The sequence below is a fragment of the Coffea arabica genome, chromosome 5e (genome assembly GCF_036785885.1).
Source record: "Coffea arabica cultivar ET-39 chromosome 5e, Coffea Arabica ET-39 HiFi, whole genome shotgun sequence".
NCBI classification, from domain to species: domain Eukaryota; kingdom Viridiplantae; phylum Streptophyta; class Magnoliopsida; order Gentianales; family Rubiaceae; genus Coffea; species Coffea arabica.
The window spans coordinates 2339718-2360299 of record NC_092318.1 but is presented as its reverse complement, the minus strand read 5'-3'; the positions used below and the strand labels follow the sequence as shown (position 1 = coordinate 2360299).

The 20582-nt window shown below is 37.4% G+C and overlaps 2 long non-coding RNA genes and 1 other non-coding gene across 3 annotated transcripts; 1 reads left to right on the top strand and 2 right to left on the bottom strand.

Moving 5' to 3' along the window:
* The first annotated feature begins 1485 nt into the window (after positions 1–1485).
* Positions 1486–1592, top strand: LOC113722273 (small nucleolar RNA R71). The gene has a single exon (XR_003456628.1). It is a non-coding gene; the product is annotated as a small nucleolar RNA R71 (small nucleolar RNA).
* Positions 1593–7173: 5581 nt separating this feature from the next.
* Positions 7174–9062, bottom strand: LOC140006178 (uncharacterized). Its single transcript, XR_011813814.1, has 3 exons — positions 8890–9062; positions 8449–8770; positions 7174–7295 (listed from the first exon to the last, which is right to left on the bottom strand). It is a non-coding gene; the product is annotated as an uncharacterized lncRNA (long non-coding RNA).
* Positions 9063–18707: 9645 nt separating this feature from the next.
* Positions 18708–20314, bottom strand: LOC140006177 (uncharacterized). Its single transcript, XR_011813812.1, has 3 exons — positions 20113–20314; positions 19295–19428; positions 18708–18900 (listed from the first exon to the last, which is right to left on the bottom strand). It is a non-coding gene; the product is annotated as an uncharacterized lncRNA (long non-coding RNA).
* Between the last annotated feature and the right edge of the window lie 268 nt (positions 20315–20582).

Below are 20582 nucleotides of genomic sequence, written 5' to 3'. Positions count from 1 at the left end.
TCATCTCCCATGTCCAAGATATAAAAATCTGCAGGAAAGACCAATTCATTTACCTGAACCAAGACATCCTCAACTAGCCCCTCTGGATATGCATTTGTGCGATCAGCTAGTTGGATTATGATGGCTGTTTCTTTAAGTGGCCCCAGATTTAGAGAAGCAAAAATGGTCTTTGGCATCACATTGATTGACGCCCCTAAATCTAACATTGCTTTCCTGATCGGTGTATTCCCTATCTTACAGGGGATCATGAACATACCTGGATCTCCACACTTGGGAGGGAGTTTCCTCTGGAGCATGGCTGCCACATTCTCTCCCACCGCTACTCTTTCGTCCCCTCTCAATTTTCTCTTATGGGTGCATAGATCCTTGAGAAATTTAGCATATTTCGGTATCTGCTTGATTGCATCCAGTAAAGGGATGTTAATCTCCACTTTTCGAAACACATCTAAAAGCTCTTTTTCCTTTTCTACCTTTTTTGTCTTCTCCAGCCTGCAAGGAAAAGGAGGTAAGTTAGATTTAATAGTGGGCGGAGAAGTGAAGGTTACCTTAGGATCCTTGCGAATACGCTCTTCCTCTTCAATTTCCTTCTCTATCTCCTCTTCACTCTTGCTTTTTGAATTTCCCTCTTTAGACCCTTCCAGTGTCTTGCCACTCCTCAGTGTCATGGCACTTACATTCCTGGGATTTACTTCAGGTTGTGAGGGTAACTTTCCATAAGAGTGGGACTCCAAGCGATTGATGGCAGTTGCCATTTGGCTTATTCGAGCCTCCATATCCTTCATGCCTGCTTTTGTGTCCTGCTGGAACTGAGTGGTGCTCATGGTTAAGGCTCTAGTTTCTTGCTGGAGTTGAGCCATATTTGTGGTCAATGACCTGGTCTCTTGCTGGAGCTGGGCGGTAGTCGTAGCCAGACTCTTGACAATATCCTCCAATGAGCTCCCTGTGTTGGAGGATGAGGGTTGCGGTTTCGGTTGCCATGGTTGCTGGAATCCTGGTGGACGATTGGAGAATGAATTTTGTTGCCTGTTCCCATAACTGAGATTGGGATGGTCCCTCCAGCCCGGATTGTACGTATTGGAGTACGGGTTGTACTGCCTGCGGGGCGCGGGCACGCCTCCGGCCATGTTCACCTGTTCGGCCCCATCCTCTTGCAAAATGGGGCACGTGTCCGAGCAGTGGTCCATGCTAGTACAGATTCCACACACCTTCGCTCGCGGCGTGTCTCTCATGGCCAATTGTCTAACAACAGACGTCAATTCTGACAGTTGCTGCTGTATAGATGAAGTCTCTACCTCGTTGACTCTACGGGGAGGGTTGCTCTCACGTAAACCAAATTGCTGGGAGTTCTCTGCCATGGCTTCGATGAGCTCCCACGCTTCCCTCGGTGTCTTGTTTGCAAGTGCTCCCCCACTCGCAGCATCAATGATACTCCTATCGGTTGATTGGAGCCCTTCATAGAAGTATTGGATTAACAGTTGCTCACTAATTTGATGCTGCGGGCATCTAGTGTACAACTTGTTAAACCTTTCCCAGTATTCATACAAGGACTCACCGGGATACTGTTTAATGCCGCAGATCTCCTTCCTCAAACTCGCAGCCCGGGATGTAGGGAAGAATTTTTTCAAAAACTTCTTTTTTAACTGTGCCCATGTGGTAATACTACCTGCTGGTAGGTAGTACAGCCAATCTTTAGCTGCATCTTTGAGAGAGAATGGAAAGGCTCTCAGTCTGATTTGCTCTTCAGTGACCCCAGGAGGTTTCATGCTTGAGCAAACTACCTCGAACTCCTTGACGTGCTTGTGGGGTTTTTCGCCAGAGAGACCATGGAAAGAAGGTAAGAGTTGAATCAACCCCGACTTCAGTTCGAAAGCAGTATTCTCCGCTAAAGCGGGGAATGTGATGCACAAGGGCTGGTGAGTCAGCTCCGGAGCAGCCAGCTCCCTCAATGTTTGGTTGTTGGCCATGCTTACTTCGTCTTCCGCTGGCTCGTTTGCGGCAAATAAGTGCCCTTCTTTTTGCCTCTTGGTCTCTTGCCTCCGCCTACGCGCTGCCTTCTCAATTTCAGGATCGTATACTAATTCACCTGTGCGAGAAGAACGGGGCATAAACTAGCAAAAATATCAAGAAGAAAAATAAAAAATAAAATAAAAACTGAATTTGGAAAGAAACAAATAATCCAAACGCCAACTCCCCGGCAACGGCGCCAAAAATTGACAGGTGCCGAACCTGTGTAATAATAATTACTAAAAGTCCTAATTACCACCTCAATTAAATAATTATAGAACAAATCCAAGTACTGGAGCAGGGACCCTAGGTGTGCAATGGGTTACTTGATTCACCCTGTTCCCGAAGAGTTTGCTTGATCCGATATACCGGGTTTGTCTATAAAAATACTAATTTTGTGTACAATGGCAAGTAGGGTCGATTCCACAGGGAGCAGGTAGGAAATTATTTCTTTCCAAATCAGTAGAACAAAATTGGGGGATTTTCAATGGGAAGCAAATGAAAATAAGAATAAAAGTAAGATAAAAATAAAGCGAACTAAATTCAGAACTAACTCACAAAGCACAATTCAATAAAAATAGCAATTGATAAAAGTTCTACCCAAAGAATCAACTGCTCAGGCACGGTCCAATTAAATGATCATCGATGCAAAGATATTTCACACATTCATCACTAGGTTGGTTATAGTTATCAATAAGCTCTGACAACCAGCTCTTCCTTACCTTTTCGACAGTCAAGGTACGACCATTGACTGCTTCCCTAACCAGATAACAACCCTAGGTACGACCGTAGGAATTTAATTACCCAATTGCATTGAAGTTAGAAGAACCCAACCCTAACCAATAAACACGCTAAGAGGGTTTATTTAAGCTAGATCCTGCGTTTCCCCATCATAAAACCAATTATGGTGGTTGCCACGGGGTGTTAACTAAATGAACAATTACGGATTCTATTTAATTAACGTGGCAGTAGGCTATTAAATTAAATCAAATACCCGGCCGTTGATATTCAATTAATAAAATACCCATGAACAATTAATTCAGGAAACGCACGAATAGCAATTAATTGGAGGAAATAATGAAGATTCGGTTAGATCTCACAGATATTATGGACCGCGCCTTCGCGTCAACCTTTGGGTAGAGGAGGAAATTAGCTGCTCCTCATCGTGTCAATTCCGCGTGATTTAATTGAATTCATTCAATTATTTGCCGAAGAATTGGGGAAAGGAAGTTAATTGCGGCAACAACGAAGAAGATCCTGCTTTTGCATTCGTTCTAGGACCGCAATCGCAAAGCAAAAAGCCAACGCGAATTGCCTCAAAACAAGGGTTACCACCCAGCAGTCAAATCCGTACAAGACAAAAGCTAAAGGAGAGAAAATTACGTTCTTTCCGAAAGAGAACAGAAGGAAACTTAAAGCTCAAATCCAATTGCGGCTGACGAAAAGCGAAAGAAGAGAAAAAGCGTCTGACCGCTGACAAACGTAGGAAAAGAAAACTAAGCCTAAAAAATAGATGATCCTGAATCTGGCTTTTTTCCTATCTTTTAATAGCCGCCGCAGGAGGTCAGGCAACCAAAAAGAACGTCTGGCCCAATTCATTGAAACAAAGGGACTTTTGGAGTTTTAATCCCGTGCTCCTCGCGGTTCACATGGACCGCAGTCTGGCTTTCGGTTTCATCCACCTTCTAAGGCGTGGCCACGCCTTGGAACGGAAAGTCTTCTGGAAATTCACCCCGCGAGATCATTTTTCATGCCTACCACCTACAATTCACACAAATATCGAATATGAGTGAAATTCCAATTCTTAGTACCGTGAGTAGCCAAAATTAGGACAAAATAGTAGTGCAAAATACGCCAAATAACCGTTCTATCAAAGTATATTTAGTGACTCACCTGTTGAACCACTCACCTACTGATTAAACCAGTAATCCGTTGATCCACCTCTTTCACCGGATTCCTTCTCGGGCCGGGTTTAATAGCTATGGTTGGCAGGCCCATTCGCAGTTCTTCGAGAAAGAAATCGAGCAATCCCAGGCTATCAAATGACTCAAAGCGCTGTGGATGTTCATCATCAATCAACTCCTGAGGGATGTGTATGACCCCACTATTGAAAGAGAACATCACCAATGACAATCTTTTTGCATTCGCGTTCGTTAAAACTCGATGAAAACAAGGTTGTATTCTGCTGTTGCTCCATGCCTGCAAAAAAAAAAAAAGGCTTGGTTATCTTGATTTTTGTTTTAAAAAATAAGGACGCTTTCTAGAGGACAAAATATATCGATTAATTAAAACATATAAAGGACAAAAAGAATAACTATATCAAAATTATTTTAGAAAACAAATATAAAAGTTCTTCAACTAGAGAACAATTGTCGCTACTACAATGAGGTCATTGATATACATGTTCACGTCACATGCGATCGCATACTTATTCTTGTTTTATTTTTCCTCTTTCTTGTGGTGTGCAACTGTTTTGTTTATTATAATAAGAACGGTTTTTCACCTTGCATTTTTAATGTTTCTTCAATTTATTTAATTTTGCTCCCAACCCAAAAATATTCACCTTGTTTTACACAATGAACTAAAAATATTTTTCAGTTGGGGCAATAATTAACCCAAAAAATCTCTCTAAGCAAATTCTTCTAAATAAGTTACTCAAATGATAGGTAAAAAATGTTGTGAGCCAAATAAAGTCAATTTGCAACTTAACAATGATGTTAGAATTGCTCCATAGTCGATTCTTTTCATATATTTATTTTTTCACCAAAATTCTTATAACAGCCATGATGCTAAGAATTGTTTCACAATTCAGTGGGAGAACAAACTGTAATTCGAAACAGATTCAAAGCCAATTGTAAGCATTTTCTTTTCCTATTACGAGCATTTGCTCCCACCGTATGACAAGTAGACTCTAGACCCTTAAATTTACAAAGACACTTTCCGTGAGGTGAAATTTTACTTTAAACACTTTGCACGTTTAATACATAATACATGCAGGCTAATTTGGTTCAATTACTAACACTATCGATCTTTCAAGTAGTATAAATTCACATGAAAACCTTTACCATGAAATTGATGACAGGAAGTTTTTGCAACTTTGGGTTATCCATGAAATTGAACTGGACGGATTTTGCAGCGCTAGCTCGGTGCATTTTTAGTGTATTGAGAAGACTACGATCTCATCTGCTCCCATCAAGGGTGTAGGATGTGGATTTATAGCATACGGCAAAAACTTGTGTAGGCCCGTGAAGAAATTGAACTAGACGGAATTTGCAGCGTATTGAGAATACGATCTCGTTTGCTCTCGTCGGGGGCGTGGAATGTGGATTTAGATTTTAGAGCATATGACTCGAGGAAATTGATAGAAATTGTTCTTCGAGATTAGGAAATGACAAATAGAATAATAAGAAGTATTTTTTGACTTTAAATGTTTTTTTATGAATTAAATATTATATGGAGGACATTTTAGTTATTTGATTGGATCAAGGAAGGTCCACGTAATTATTAAAATTTCAGGAGATTTGAGTGAAATTATCCCTAAAATTTCTTCAAACTGGAGAAAAGTTAAAATGACATATTAAAGAAGTTTCAAAAGGACTTTTCAAAGAATCTTTCTATAGCAAGTAAAAAAAAAAAATCTTCCAACAGCTAAATAAATATATCAACAAAATTTGGTACTGTAAATGATTTTTTCAAGAACACGTTGAAGGATCCAGAGATGGTTCAACAGTACGTAAACTTTCTCAAAACAAGACAAAAGGACGCAGACATAGCAGCACCGGCTGGCTTCAGCTCACACCCGTTTCCGTTTGATGGACCATTTGCACAAGACCTAATGAAATGGAGTCTCCGATAATACAAAAGACAGATTCCAAGAAGATAAACTGTTGGCAGCCAATAAAATAAAGATAAGAGTGTGGACAACCCAAAAAGTTATTAGTATGTTAGCGGAGAAGAGATGCTGGACGAGGGTTCGACCTCAATTTAGCCTCTTTCCTTGTACGCACTTCCCCGTGGGATCAATTTAGCTTGACCAACCAAATTAACAATAAGGCCTAGCCACCGCTGGTATTTTCATTCTGCTAAGTTCTTTCCCATTAGACAATGAACACATTTTTAAGAGGATTTTTATTATAATTTTAAAGTGTATTGCATTATTTCATCCACTCAAAATCGGCTTTCTCCGGTGCCCAGTGCATCATTTTGCTGTTTGTCTTTGTGCATCCCCACAGAACACAGTTGACCTCCTTGCATTGCTGCTGCTACCGTGGGCAGAAAAGTGCATCCTCACAGCACTTTTTGTGATGTGATGTATGTGAGATAAAAAGATGATTATAAATATAAAAAAATAGATTGAAAAATATGTTTATGATTCAAGAGAAATATTATTTAAAATAATTTTACTATCCAAAACCGTAGACTGTACACGTGGGACTGGCTACTGCTAAGTCTTTTCCAATTACATAGTGCATAGTACATTTGTGAGACGTTCAGCTCGAATCAGGCTGGTGTCGTTTTTACTGTCTCAAGGCGGAGGGTGTGGAATGTACAGTAATCAGCAGTGCGACAATTGTCTCATCACAATTGGCTTTTTACAAAAGGCCACCAAATCAGCAAATATTTTGAGTACAGTAATCTAGCTTAGTGATTAACATGTGTATCACATGATTAAGTTGTATTTGTCTGTTGGAGGAAGTAATTAGTCAGTTTAGATAATTTATGCTGAATTATGTCCAACTGAGATTGAAATGGGAATAAAAAAATATCTCATTAGATGCGTCAACCTCCAAATCCTTTTGATTGAACAGTAGATTACTTGCCAAATTTTATTTATTTGTATCCCTCCAATTTCTTTCTTTTCCCTTATTTATTTCTTCTAGGTAAAAAACAGATAGCACACTAAAATAAACTATTTCATAGATTAATCCTAGAGGAAGCTACTCCCCTAACATTTTCAAGAAAAAGTGGGCACAATAGGGGAGAAGAATAAACATCGACTTAAAAGAAGAAAAAGCTTTTCATCCATAAAAATCGATGCGTCTGGTGTTTTAGACGCCACAATAGGCCTTCAGTGGATTTGGAGTATTCCAATTATCATCTTCGCTCAAGAATCGGAGATAACCAAAATTGTCGAATGGCTTATATAATAAGGGGTGTTCATCATCAACCAGCTCTGTTGGTGTCTTTACCAATTTTTTGCAATAGGAAAATTGTGCAATCGAATACCTAGTTCCTCTTCCCTTCATAGTTACTCTATGAAATGGGGAATGCACTCTACCGTTGCTCCACGCCTGCATTTCAAAAATGTATACAATCAATGTATTAATATCCACTAGAGAAGTCAGCATTTACAACAAAAATACTGAAAGTTATGGCACAAATGCCATGCCAATATTCTAGATGATTAAGGTAGTAACATCTGTGAGGCCTTTTTCCTTTTCGTTCTAATTTGACCATAACACATCCAACTTAGATAATGTATGGCGAAGCCATTATGGAATCAAGTTTTCTAATTGAACCAAAGTTTTTTAACTTTGTTTTTTGCTTTTTACATAATGTTGTAGTATTGTAATAAAATAATTAAATGTGCATGTTACAAGGGAAATAAATTATTGAAATTTTCTGAAATTTATAGGTGTTTGAATGGCTTTTCCTGAAGATTTATTATATGAAATTATGACTTTTCAATTACTTCGAGGTATTGTAACTTACAATTCAAATTTGGATTGAATGGGTATTGACCAAAGAATGTGAAATTATGATGTTTCAATTACAATAAGTTTTTTGTAACCTACAATATAAAATTGAATGTGTTTTGAATGGCCAATAATTTCAGCATTTACTTAGTACTTTATTAGGAATATAGGTTATGTTTATCTAACTTTTCTTCACCTATATATATATATATATATATATATATATATATATGCATAGTTGAGATAGAAAAGTTCTACTGCAACAGTTTATGTCTTTTGAGTCTAAATTCATTATTTTCTGTATCATAGTTAGACAAGAAATTAATAAGGCATTTATAAAGGTATACTCTCCTAGTTGTGTAGTCTAAAGAGAGTGTTAGTAAGTATGGTTGAAATGGTGTATCTTGGAAATGACAAGTTAGAAAACCTGTTGCATTAGAGTTGATTCTTTTATAGAGGCTTGAATCACTTTAAAGAGAAACAGAAATATCTGTGTCTCAACCCTCCACACTTGAGTATTAATATATTGTTATTGTCTAATCTTTCTTCTGCGTATTTGTTTTCATTTTAGTTTCAGGTGAAAAACACATAACAATTGTCCCGGTATATTCATGACAAAGGGAAATGATTTGAAAAGGAAAATGGAATTTTAAAACATGGATTTTTAGAGGATTTCAATGTTGTAACTAATCAAGTTTAATATGATCCAGGCTTGCACATTTAATGACAAAAAAAGAAAATATCTTACCGAGAATACATCTCCAGCCATGATTACTACGGAGGAAGGAGGAAAATCAATAGGAATCCAGCTTCCATTCTTCAACTGAACTTCTAAACCATCAGTTTTATTCTGTTGAAGTATGGTTATGAAGTTCTTGTCAGTATGAGGAGCAACTCCGACATTCATCTCATTCTGTTCGGGTACCCTGTACCTTATGAATCTAACATTATAAGTCACTGATCCCACATGAGATTCGTGGTACTTCTCCACACCATAGCTTTCAAACACCGATTTGCTCACCATTTTATCTAATTCTGCTACTTGATTTGCATAGCAATGAAACAGTTCACTAGTCATGGGAGGGCACATTCAAAAAAAAAAAAAAAAAAGGTAAGCATTTCGGATGTGAATAATGCATAGTAGCAATAAACTATAAGAAGAATTACATATTAATGGAAACAAGTTTACCAGAAATGGTTATTTTTGGAGGGCCACATCTGATTTGCGAACTTCTCGACTGTTTCAAGATTTGTTGCATCTTCAATGCATATGCTTTCGTAGAGGTTCACGTTGGGTCTTGGCCGAGCATAACCAGAGAGGGGAGTTTGAGAAGTGTTTTGGACTTTAATCTCCAACGGCAGGTTAAACTGTTAGGACCGGCCCAGGAAATAGACAAATCCAAGTTAGGACAAAGTAGGCGGTATAACCGACCATATAATAGATAGGCGGTAGATACCAACCATATAATAATTAGGCGGTAAAACCGACCATATAAAGACGGATAACAAAGCAAATAAAAGACACAAAAGATTTACGTGGTTCGGTCAAATTGACCTACGTCCACGGGCGAGGGAGGAGCAATATTTCTACTATGAAGAAGAAATACAAAAGACCGTAGGAAAGTGGTTCCTAGGCCAATAGGCACTTACAAAAGAGTTTAGAAAATATTCCTAAACTCAAAACAAGAGAGCCTAAAATATTTGACTGAATGGGCTAGATGACTCAAGAAGCTAATAGCCCATATAACTCTCTTGAGTGGTGCACCTTAAACCTTCATACGCTTCCCTATTTATAGGAAACCAACGGAAGGCTTTCCTTGGCTGCCATCGATGTGGGACGGAAATGTTTGCCACACAAGTCAAGCCGCAATGCTTGACAATTCAACAAATCTCCACCTTGGCAAAATTTTAGTTCCACTATCGACAATAGTAAAATTACTCCACCTTCTCCACATAAGCCCCAATGGGCGTAAATCGCCAACAATGAACACCAATCAAATCCAAACACTGCTTGAATTTGTAAACTGGAAGAGGTTTCGTAAACATGTCAGCTGGATTGTCCTTGGTATTGATTTTCTGAATAAGGACCTTTCCTTCAGCAATGATATCCCGAATGAAATGATACTTCACATCAATATGTTTCATCCTCTCATGATACATCTGATCTTTAGTCAAGTGTATGGCACTTTGACTATCACAGTGAATATCAGTAACACCTTGATATAGACTTAACTCGCTAAATAAACTCTTCAACCACAAGGCTTCTTTGATTGCCTCGGTCACAGCCATATATTCTGCTTCAGTAGTAGACAAAGCTACAACAGGTTGTAGAGTAGCTTTCCAACTAACAGCACAACCGCCAATGCAAAATACATAACCTGAAAGTGATCTTCTCCTGTCAAGATCTCCAGCGTAGTCTGAGTCTACAAAACCAACCAAAGTGTTATTATTTCTTCCAAACTCCAAACATGCATTTGAAGTACCTCGCAAGTATCTGAGAATCCACTTCACAGCTTGCCAATGTGCTTTACCAGGGCAAGACATATATCTGCTAACAACACTGACTGCTTGTGCAATATCTGGACGAGTACAAACCATTGCATACATAACACTGCCGACTGCACTGGAATAAGGAACCCGTGCCATATAATCTTCCTCTTCATCTGATTTTGGTGATTGAGCAGCAGATAGCCGAAAATGGCTGGCAAGAGGAGTAGATACTGGTTTAGCATTTTTCATGCCAAAACGCTCCAAAACTTTCTCAAGGTAATTTTTCTGGGTCAAGAACAATTTCCCTACTCCTCGATCTCGCTTGATATCCATGCCAAGAATTTTCTTAGCTGCTCCCAAATCTTTCATTTCAAATTCACTATTTAACTGCAGTTTGAAAGTGTGAATTTCTGACAAATTCTTGGCAGCAATGAGCATGTCATCAACATAAAGCAGCAAATAAATGAAAGAACCATCATTTAACTTCCGGAAGTAAACACAACTATCATACATGCTCCTCAAATAATCATAACCCAACATAAAGGAATCAAACCTCTTATACCACTGTCTTGGAGACTGTTTCAATCTATATAAGGATTTTTTCAACAAGCAAACATGGTCTTCTTTACCTTCAATTTCAAAACCCTGGGGTTGTCTCATATAAATTTGTTCTTCAAGTTCGCCATGTAAGAAAGCTGTCTTAACGTCGAGCTGTTCTAACTCCAAATTATACATGGCAACTAAAGCAAGCAAAACACGAATAGAACTATGTTTAACAACAGGTGAGAATATATCATTAAAATCAACACCTTGTACCTGACTATAGCCCTTTGCAACCAATCGTGTTTTATACCTTGCATCTTCAACTCCTGGAATACCTTCCTTCTTCTTGAAGACCCATTTGCAACCGACAATTTTCTTAGCTGACGGCGGCTTTACAAGAACCCAAGTTTCATTCTGATGAAGAGATTCAATTTCTTCATTCATCGCAATCAACCACTTTGCAGAGTCATCACAAGAAACTGCTTCTGAATAGGTGGAAGGCTCACCAACTGAATCAGTTTCTTCTGCAACAGACAAAGCATATGCAACTAAATTTGCATATCTTTGTGGTGGTCGAATGTCTCTCCTTACTCTATCTCTGGCTATGGAATACTCTTCTTCTTCTGAACTATCTTCAACAGTAGATTCAGGTGTATCTACTGGTAATTGCTGAATTGAAGATTTGGATTGAGAAGAACCAGAACTACCAATATCAAGCTCCACCTGCTTCTGTGTACTATCAATAGTACAAGGACTAGAAGACTCCTTCTTGGAAGATAACATAGATAATTCATCAAAAGTAACATCTCTACTGATTACAAATTTTGGAAATTTGGGATCAGGACACCATAATCTGTATCCTTTCACCCCAGAAGTATACCCAAGAAAAATGCACCTTTTAGCCCTAGGCTCCAATTTTTCATCATTCACGTGCATGTATGCTGGACACCCAAAAACTTTTAAATTGGAGTAATCAGCAGGAGTACCTGACCAAACTTCCTCAGGAGTTTTGAAATCAAGAGATGCAGAAGGAGAACGGTTGACAATATAACAGGCCATATTGATCGCCTCTGCCCAAAAGTCGTTTGTCAACCCTGCATTAGAGATCATACACCTTGCTCTCTCCAAAAGCGTTCTGTTCATACGTTCGGCCACACTATTTTGTTGAGGCGTCATCCTGACGGTGTGATGCCGAACAATTCCTTCATTCTTGCAGAATTCATTAAATTCACCTCCACAAAATTCCATGCCATTATCTGTTCTCAACCGCTTAATATGCTTTCCTGTTTGTTTCTCAATCAAAACTTTCCATTGCTTGAAAGTTAGGAAAACATCATTTTTATGCTTAAGAAAATAGACCCAAACTTTCCTTGAATAATCATCAATGAAAGTCAACATGTACCTGGCACCACCTTAAGGAGCACGAGAAGGCCCCCAGAGGTCTGAATGAATGTAGTCTAAAGTTCCTTTTGTCCTGTGAACTGCCGGCAACTGGAAGCTAACTCTCTTCTGCTTTCCAAAAATGCAATGTTCACAGAGTCCTATCTTTCCAATACTTTGACTACCAAGAAGACCTCGTTTGCATAAAATAGATAAGCCCTTCTCGCTCATGTGCCATAATTTGGTGATGTCTGTATCTGACAAAAATGATGTTGAAACAGCAGCAGCACCTGTAACAGTAGATCCCTGCAAAATATATAAAGTACCAGATCTGTGTGCCTTCATAACAACAAGAGCTCCTCGAGTAATTTTGAGAACTCCGTCTCCACCTGAATACCTGCACCCAATAGACTCAAGAGTGCCCAAAGAGATGAGATTTTTCTTCAAATCTGGAACATGTCTAACATTTGTGAGCGTCCTCACAATACCATCGTACATTTTAATCCGGATTGTGCCTTTGCCAACAACTTTACAAACAGCGTTGTTGCCCATTAAGACAACTCCACCTTCAGTTGATTCATATGTTGAAAACCAGTCCCTATTGGGACACATATGATATGAACAACCCGAATCTAAAATCCACTCATTGTTAGATCTAAAAATATTTTCCGTTGCACAGAAAATGGTTCCATCATTCTCATCAGCTGCTATACTAGCTTCAGCGGATTCAGTATTTTTCTCAACAAATTTCCCCTTTTGCTTTTCTTTATTTTTCAATTTAAAGCAATCAGAGATAACATGGCCCTTCTTTTTACAATAATTGCACACCACATTTTTATGTCTGGACTTGGATCTACTTCTATTTTCTGTGTTTCTCTTTTCAGATCTACCCCGAACAAACAAGCCATCGGCTTGACTCCCACTAGTTTCCCCAGTAATGTCCCTATCTATCTGCTCTTTAGATTTTAATGCAGATTTAATTTTCCGATACGAAATTGTTTCTTTTCCATAAATCATAGTATCACGGAAATGCTTAAAAGATTGGGGAAGGGAACACAAAAGTAATAGGGCTTGATCTTCATCATCAATTTTCGAATCTATATTCCCCAAATCCATAATAATGGAATCAAATTTATCAAGATGGGAGAGTATAGATGTACCTTCAGACATTCGAAGCATATACAAACTCTGCTTCAAATATAGCCGATTCTCGACTGTCTTCTTCATATACAAGACTTTCAATTTATCCCACATAACCTTGGCCGAAGTCTCCGTTGCTACCTCACGCAATACCTCATCGGAGAGATTTAAGATTATGCTGGATCTGGCCTTCTTATCCATATCGGCGAAATCCGCATCCTTTACATCTTCTGGTTTGTTCTCGATTCCGTGAATCGCTAGATCAACTCCGTCTTGAACAAGAATGGCCTCCATCTTGAGCTGCCACATTCCGAAGTTGATATTCCTGTCAAATTTCTCGACAACCGTCTTTGTTATCGTCATTGTTGCCACAAAATCAGTAACTTAAAATTTGTCTCAAAAAATTGGCCAAACAAATATGCAAGTCTCGTGAGCGGGCCCCACAGGGTGAGCGGGACCCACGAGATAAGCGGGCCCCACAGGGATGAATGGACCCTACAAGGTGAGCGGGCCTCACGGATAAACGGACCCCATAGGATGAGTGGGCCCCACAGGATGGACGGACCCCACCAGATGAACGCACCCCACCAGATGAACCTGTCTTGCAAAATATAATAACCAGCTCTGATACCAATTTGTTAGGACCGGCCCAGGAAATAGACAAATCCAAGTTAGGACAAAGTAGGCGGTATAACCGACCATATAATAGATAGGCGGTAGATACCAACCATATAATAATTAGGCGGTAAAACCGACCATATAAAGACGGATAACAAAGCAAATAAAAGACACAAAAGATTTACGTGGTTCGGTCAAATTGACCTACGTCCACGGGCGAGGGAGGAGCAATATTTCTACTATGAAGAAGAAATACAAAAGACCGTAGGAAAGTGGTTCCTAGGCCAATAGACACTTACAAAAGAGTTTAGAAAATATTCCTAAACTCAAAACAAGAGAGCCTAAAATATTTGACTGAATGGGCTAGATGACTCAAGAAGCTAATAGCCCATATAACTCTCTTGAGTGGTGCACCTTAAACCTTCATACGCTTCCCTATTTATAGGAAACCAACGGAAGGCTTTCCTTGGCTGCCATCGATGTGGGACGGAAATGTTTGCCACACAAGTCAAGCCGCAATGCTTGACAATTCAACATAAACAAATCTTGCAGCTCAGAGAATAAGGAATCACTAACCTCTGAAGGATACTTATCATGAACAGCTATGAAACAGCCATACTCTTCAAATGCCCGTGTGACAATGTTTCGCGCTTCAGTCCAAGAATCTTTTCCGGATCTTAGGATTTCCTCCGTTAAATTTATGACCGGAAGCCTGATATTTGAAGCGCATTCCATGGTTTTAGGCAGCCTCTTTCCTTATACGCACTTCCCGTAGCTCAATTTAGCCTGATCAATTAGCAATAAGGGGTAGCCAATGCTGGTATTTGAAGAGGCAAGAGGTTAAACAATTCAGAATAATATGGCAAACTAGCTAAGTTCTTTTCCAATTACGTAGTATATTTATAGATGTAAATTCAAGTGAGCTAGGTCTCATTCTTTCTTCTTTCTTTTTCAAATTTCGACAAGGGAAGTGTACATTAATTAGTACTAATTACAGAGTACGTCAATAACAATTCATAGTACGTCAATAACACTAATCAACAAACCAACCACTCTGCTGCTAGTGTAACAGAGTAGTTGGCCGTCAAGAAAGTTTTATTTGATTGTAGGTTAAGGATCAAATTCTTGGTTTACATTCTAATATCCAGATTTTATTAGAAATATTTTGCTAGTGGGTGCCTATGCACTCGTCAGGGTCGACGAGTTTCCTTTGATCTTTTTAGATCCCCTCCTCTTAACGTAGAGTACAAATAATTATAGTATAAAATCTATCATATAAAAAAGGTACAATAATGAGCAGTTTGACAATTGTCTCGTCACAATTGGCTTTTTACTTAAGGTCACAAAATAAGTAGATATTTTGAGAGCTCACAAGGATACTAATCTTATACAGTACCTCTTAATGTAGAGTATAAATAATTATAGTATAAAATCTATCATATAAAAAAAGTATAATAATGAGCAGTTTGACAATTGTCTCGTCACAATGGGCTTTTTACTTAAGGCCACAAAATAAGTAGATATTTTGAGAGCTCACAAGGATACAAATCTTATTCAGTAATGAACATGAGTATCTCATGATTAAGTTGTATTTTCTAGTTGGAGAAAGCATAATTATTAAATTTGACATGATAAGGAGTCTAACACAGGAATTGGGTCACTAGTTGAACCTGTGTGTATTAATTTAATAAAGTACTTTTAGATACTAATTATTATATACTTAGAAAAATATATAATAAATATGTAAATATTAATAGAAGAATTAATTTCATTTTACAAGTCTTGTTAAATTTTATCTCCACAATTACATATTTTTAGATAGAGAAAAACATCCTGCTTATTTTACATGATTAGGGAAAAAATTTATTGGTGAAAAAATAAACTATAAAAATATTACTAAAGTTCTATACATTTCAACTTATACAATTGAAGTTGAAAGGAAAATTAGTGAATTTCTTTTTCAATTACGTAACACATTTGTCAGATGTAAATTCAAGCCAAGTAGGTCTAATTCTTTCTTTTTCAACAAGGTAAATGTACATTAATCAGCACTAGCAGTTTGATAATTATCTCATCACGGTTGGTTTTTTATAGAAGACCACTGAACAAGTAGACATTTTCAAGGCCCTCAAGCGTGCTAATCTTGCTTAGTGATTAACCTCTGTATCACATGATTAAATCACATTTTCTTGTTGCCGGAAGTAGTTGGTCAGTTTGGATAATTTATGCTGAACTATTCCCAACTGAGATTGTAATGGGGAAAAAAAAATATCCCGTCTGTTGCCACAACCTCCAAATACTTTTGTTTGCGTAGTAGATTATTTGGCAAAATTTATTTGCTTGTATCATCAACATATTTTTTAATTATCTTTTATTTCACATACAGCACATTAAAAAAGTATTACAATATTTTTTTCAGAAAATTATTCCAAATAATCAACTATCCAAATACAATTCTTTTTTTTTTTTGATAAATAGAACATGCATGATGTTCATCTGAGTTTTGCTGAAAGCAAATGCCTTGATGCACCGCGCCTTAGGGAAAAAGAAAAAAAAGAAGAAAATGTTATTGGACAAAAGGTGCACATGACTTCAATTAACTAAACAAGTTAATCAATCCATTTGTTCAAGATTTTGCATCATTCATCTTGTTCCGGATTGATTTCCAGCTGCATGGTCGGAATTTTAAAAATCGATGCGTCTGGTGTTTTAGACGCCACAATTGGCCACCAGGGGATTTTCATACACGTTTGTAATAATCTCACCCTTTGTAATATCACTAATCTCCCATAAAACACCCACTAGCTTCAAGGATGCTTTGAAGGAGATTTCAGGTGACACTAATTTTCCAATTTTCTTTGGTGTTTGGTACATCTTTCCATTTACTAACACAGTTGAAAAAATTATTTTAATAATTACCGTACTACATTTTTTTTTGTGTTGAACATGTTTATGATGCAATAAAAATAATATTCGAAAAAAATTATGTACCCAAACACACGAATGGTCTACAACCAAAATACTTAATAATTTCTAGCATTATTAAATGGGATAGAAGAAAAGTGAAAAACTGACCTACCATAGGTGTAAAAGACAGGACCTCTCCTGTTCAATTATAGTTTAATCTTACCTACCATAGGTATAAAAGCCCCAGCAGCCCATGTTCCAGTTTCTGCAGAAACAAAAGGAAATGCAATGAAAACATTAAAAAACCTGACTTATAAAAATTATTTAAAAAATACTTTAATAATTACCATACTACTTTTTTTGTGTTGTGATTAATGCGAAAAAAGAAGATGGTTGAAAATATAAAAAAGGTTGGAGAATGTGTTTATGATGCAACAAATTTAATATTTAAAATAAATTATGTATCCAAACACACCAATGGTCTACGTACGATCAAGATACTTACTTATTTCTAGCATTATATGCTAATAGCATAAAGTTCAAGTCATCCCAAAACTAATCAGTGAAATATAAGAATTTGAACTCAAAATCAATGATCAAGGTATCTTTTAGTTTTATGATGTGGAATTAGATTCACAAAATTTTGATGATCTAAATATAATTTTACAAATCTAGTGACCCTCATAGGTTCCAAATTGCGTTTATAAATTTGGGTTGTAAAGTTTTTAACAGAGGACAGATTCATTATTATATCTATCTTGATAAACTGATATATTCGTTTACAATCAAAAAAAAAAAAAAGCAAAAGGCCAGTTTTATAGAGGGGATACACAAATTCTTTTACAATCTAAATTATTAATTTCTTCTGTATTTTCAAAAAAATGATTGCCATTTTTACCACTATATTTGAAACTCTAAGATTATAATTTTTAGTAATTATAAATATACTGATATTTTAGGACACTATATTTTAGTATTAAGTTCTTTTGGTTCTAGAACAGTTTCTTGAGTTTTTTGTACTTTCTTGAATCACATAAATATAGTGGTGTCTCTTTTCTTTATTTATTTTTTGCTTTGTTATTGCTTTTTAGGGTTATGAAGACACTTTTCCTCAATTCCGGGGGACACAACATCTATACAGCAGACGGCACTTTAAAAGAACCAGAAGCCACGAAAGGTAGCTGGAACGTAATGTCCACTAAGTCATTCCAATCACTTCTAAAAACAGTACCTAAATTACTAGAAATATGCCAATTGTAAAGCCACGAAAGGTAGCTTGCAACGCAAGTTTTTAAATTTTCAGTGTTGTCAATTTACTTGCACCAAAGGAGAAAAACGACAACTAGTGATTGATACTAAGAAAATGGGGAGTGTGAAAGGATTGGATTAGATTTCGTCCAAATGCACATTCTAAACAAGCAATTAAACATTGCAGTGGGTGAAGATAAGTATTCAAGCTTTCTGTTACTTGCACGTCATTCATTGGTTGTATCATAGTTTATTTGTCTTAGTGCTCCGTAATTTTTTTTATTCCAATGGTGTCCCTTACCAGATTACGTACACGACGTGATCTCTCCGACTTATAAGATTCCACTCAAATAATATTAAAAAATGATAATATTAATCTTTATTATCAGATCAATTTCGATGCATGGGACACTCTCTCAATTATCTTATCTCCATAGATTTTTTTAATAATCTACAGTGGTTTAAGATATGTAATAATCCATGATCGGTGCTAGACTTCGCAAATGGCTTCACGCCGAACATCTCTAGATCCTTTTATGCTTTGTGCTCAGTCCAATGACAGGCACCGGATATTGGGCTGGTCTTCATTGGATATGTGATAGCCCCACCTCCCCCTAAGGCGAACCAAAGGGTTCGGCGGACCGCCTGCCCAACTCTCGTCGGGACTCACTCACTTACTACTTACTACAGTCATCAAACAAATTACAATATAAATCTCAAATATTACATCAAATTTCCCAAGAATTACATATCATAAGCGAAACAGAAACTAATTCCCAACTATACATAAAATGATTCCAAATCCAAATGGTACGAGATATATGCCATCCAGTCACGTGAATAAGTACTACAAGCCCTTCCTTCGCCTCGAGCCCTGTGGAGGGAAATAAAATATTTTTTTGGGGTGAGCTAGAAACTCAGCGAGTAACCAGTCAAATCAGTAATCAAATCAGTTTCACAATAGTTCATTTCAATGATGTTATGAATCAGTAATCAAATGTACGTTTATTGCTCTCATGAGCCAGTGAAATCATTGTACTTAAACATCCAACGCTCAAATAGATCCAGTAGCAGTGAAACAATAAGAGGGAGCCATTTGCTCCAAATGAACAGAGGTGGAGACGTTGGTGTTCAGTACAGACTTCCCAAGAACTCAGTTAAGCCAAATCATGTCATGAACTCGCATGCGCACACACATGATATGCAGTCGAGTAAATAATGCAAGAAACATTTCAAAAGTACTTTAGAAACAGTTTAGGGTCACTCACCAACCACGGCTCAGGAACCATCAATCATACGTCATTGCCTTGCTCAAGTCCAAGCCCTTCAACTCAAACTCAAAGCAATCAAATGCTTTCAAAGATCGGACAGCATTTCCCCTACATTTCCTTACTTTTCCATCCTACAAGCAACAACAATTCATCTTAAATCAACCACATACACATCATAGACTATCAAATACATCTTTCGGCACAATATCCATAACTGAAGCTACACTTATCGGATTGAAACGAATCTTATGGCGTTTCGAAACCAAGACATAAACCTACATTTCTTATGAAGACCTCCAAAGCCAAATCATGCAATTTCATAGTCAAAAATGGAAAACTCCACGAAAACAGAAATCTGGGCGCGAAACCGGGTTCATGGGCAGTCAAGGGTATTTCGGTCATTTCACAGGTTACAGTACTCAGATCGAGCTGAAATTTTACAGGAAGCTAGCTAACACCATTTTCTACAACTTACATGTTTTAACCTAAGCCTGATTCGGCCTCTAACATGCTCAAATAAATCCGGTCAGAACAGGGCAGATTTGAAACCCAAACCTGAAATTTCCGCACAAAGCTGAAATTTTCCACAAATAACCGCAATTAATGCACAAGAGAGCTATTTAACACCATTTAGAACCATCAATTCAAGACTAACCATATCCATCATAGGAAAACAGAAAAATCCCAAAAAAAATCAGAAATTTAACTAACTTCACTTTAATCCAAGAAATCTTCCATAAAATCACCTCTTAAACCAACACAAGTCACTAATAAACCATTATTAAGAACAAAGAATGGATTGCTAGACATGATACCTTGAAATCTCAAGAAAGGTGATGGCTTAGAGTTCTTCTTCCCAAATTAGCTCCACAAACACCTTGGAATCTCCTTAGTAAACAACTTTTATGGAGTAATTTGCAATTCTATCGGTTAGAACTTAAGATTGGAGTAAGAAATTGGAGTGAAAGATGAAGGTTTTTCTCTCTCTCTTGCTCTCAAAGTTTCAGCCATAAGAAGGAGAAAATGGCTTGATTTTTGGTCAAATTTTGGTTTTAGTAAAGTTGAGGTAAGATGGTCAAAAGTCCAACTTGAATTGCAAATTGACACTTGTCACCTCTTTAATGCATAGCTATCCTTTTGTCTCTCCAACACCCATCCATTTGGGTAACCTCTAATTATCTCTTAACACCTAGTATATTAATCCCGGTATACAAAACATAACCTAATTGGTCGAATTTATCGCACTTAACGCCACTAGCGGGTCCCACGCCCAATATACACTCTT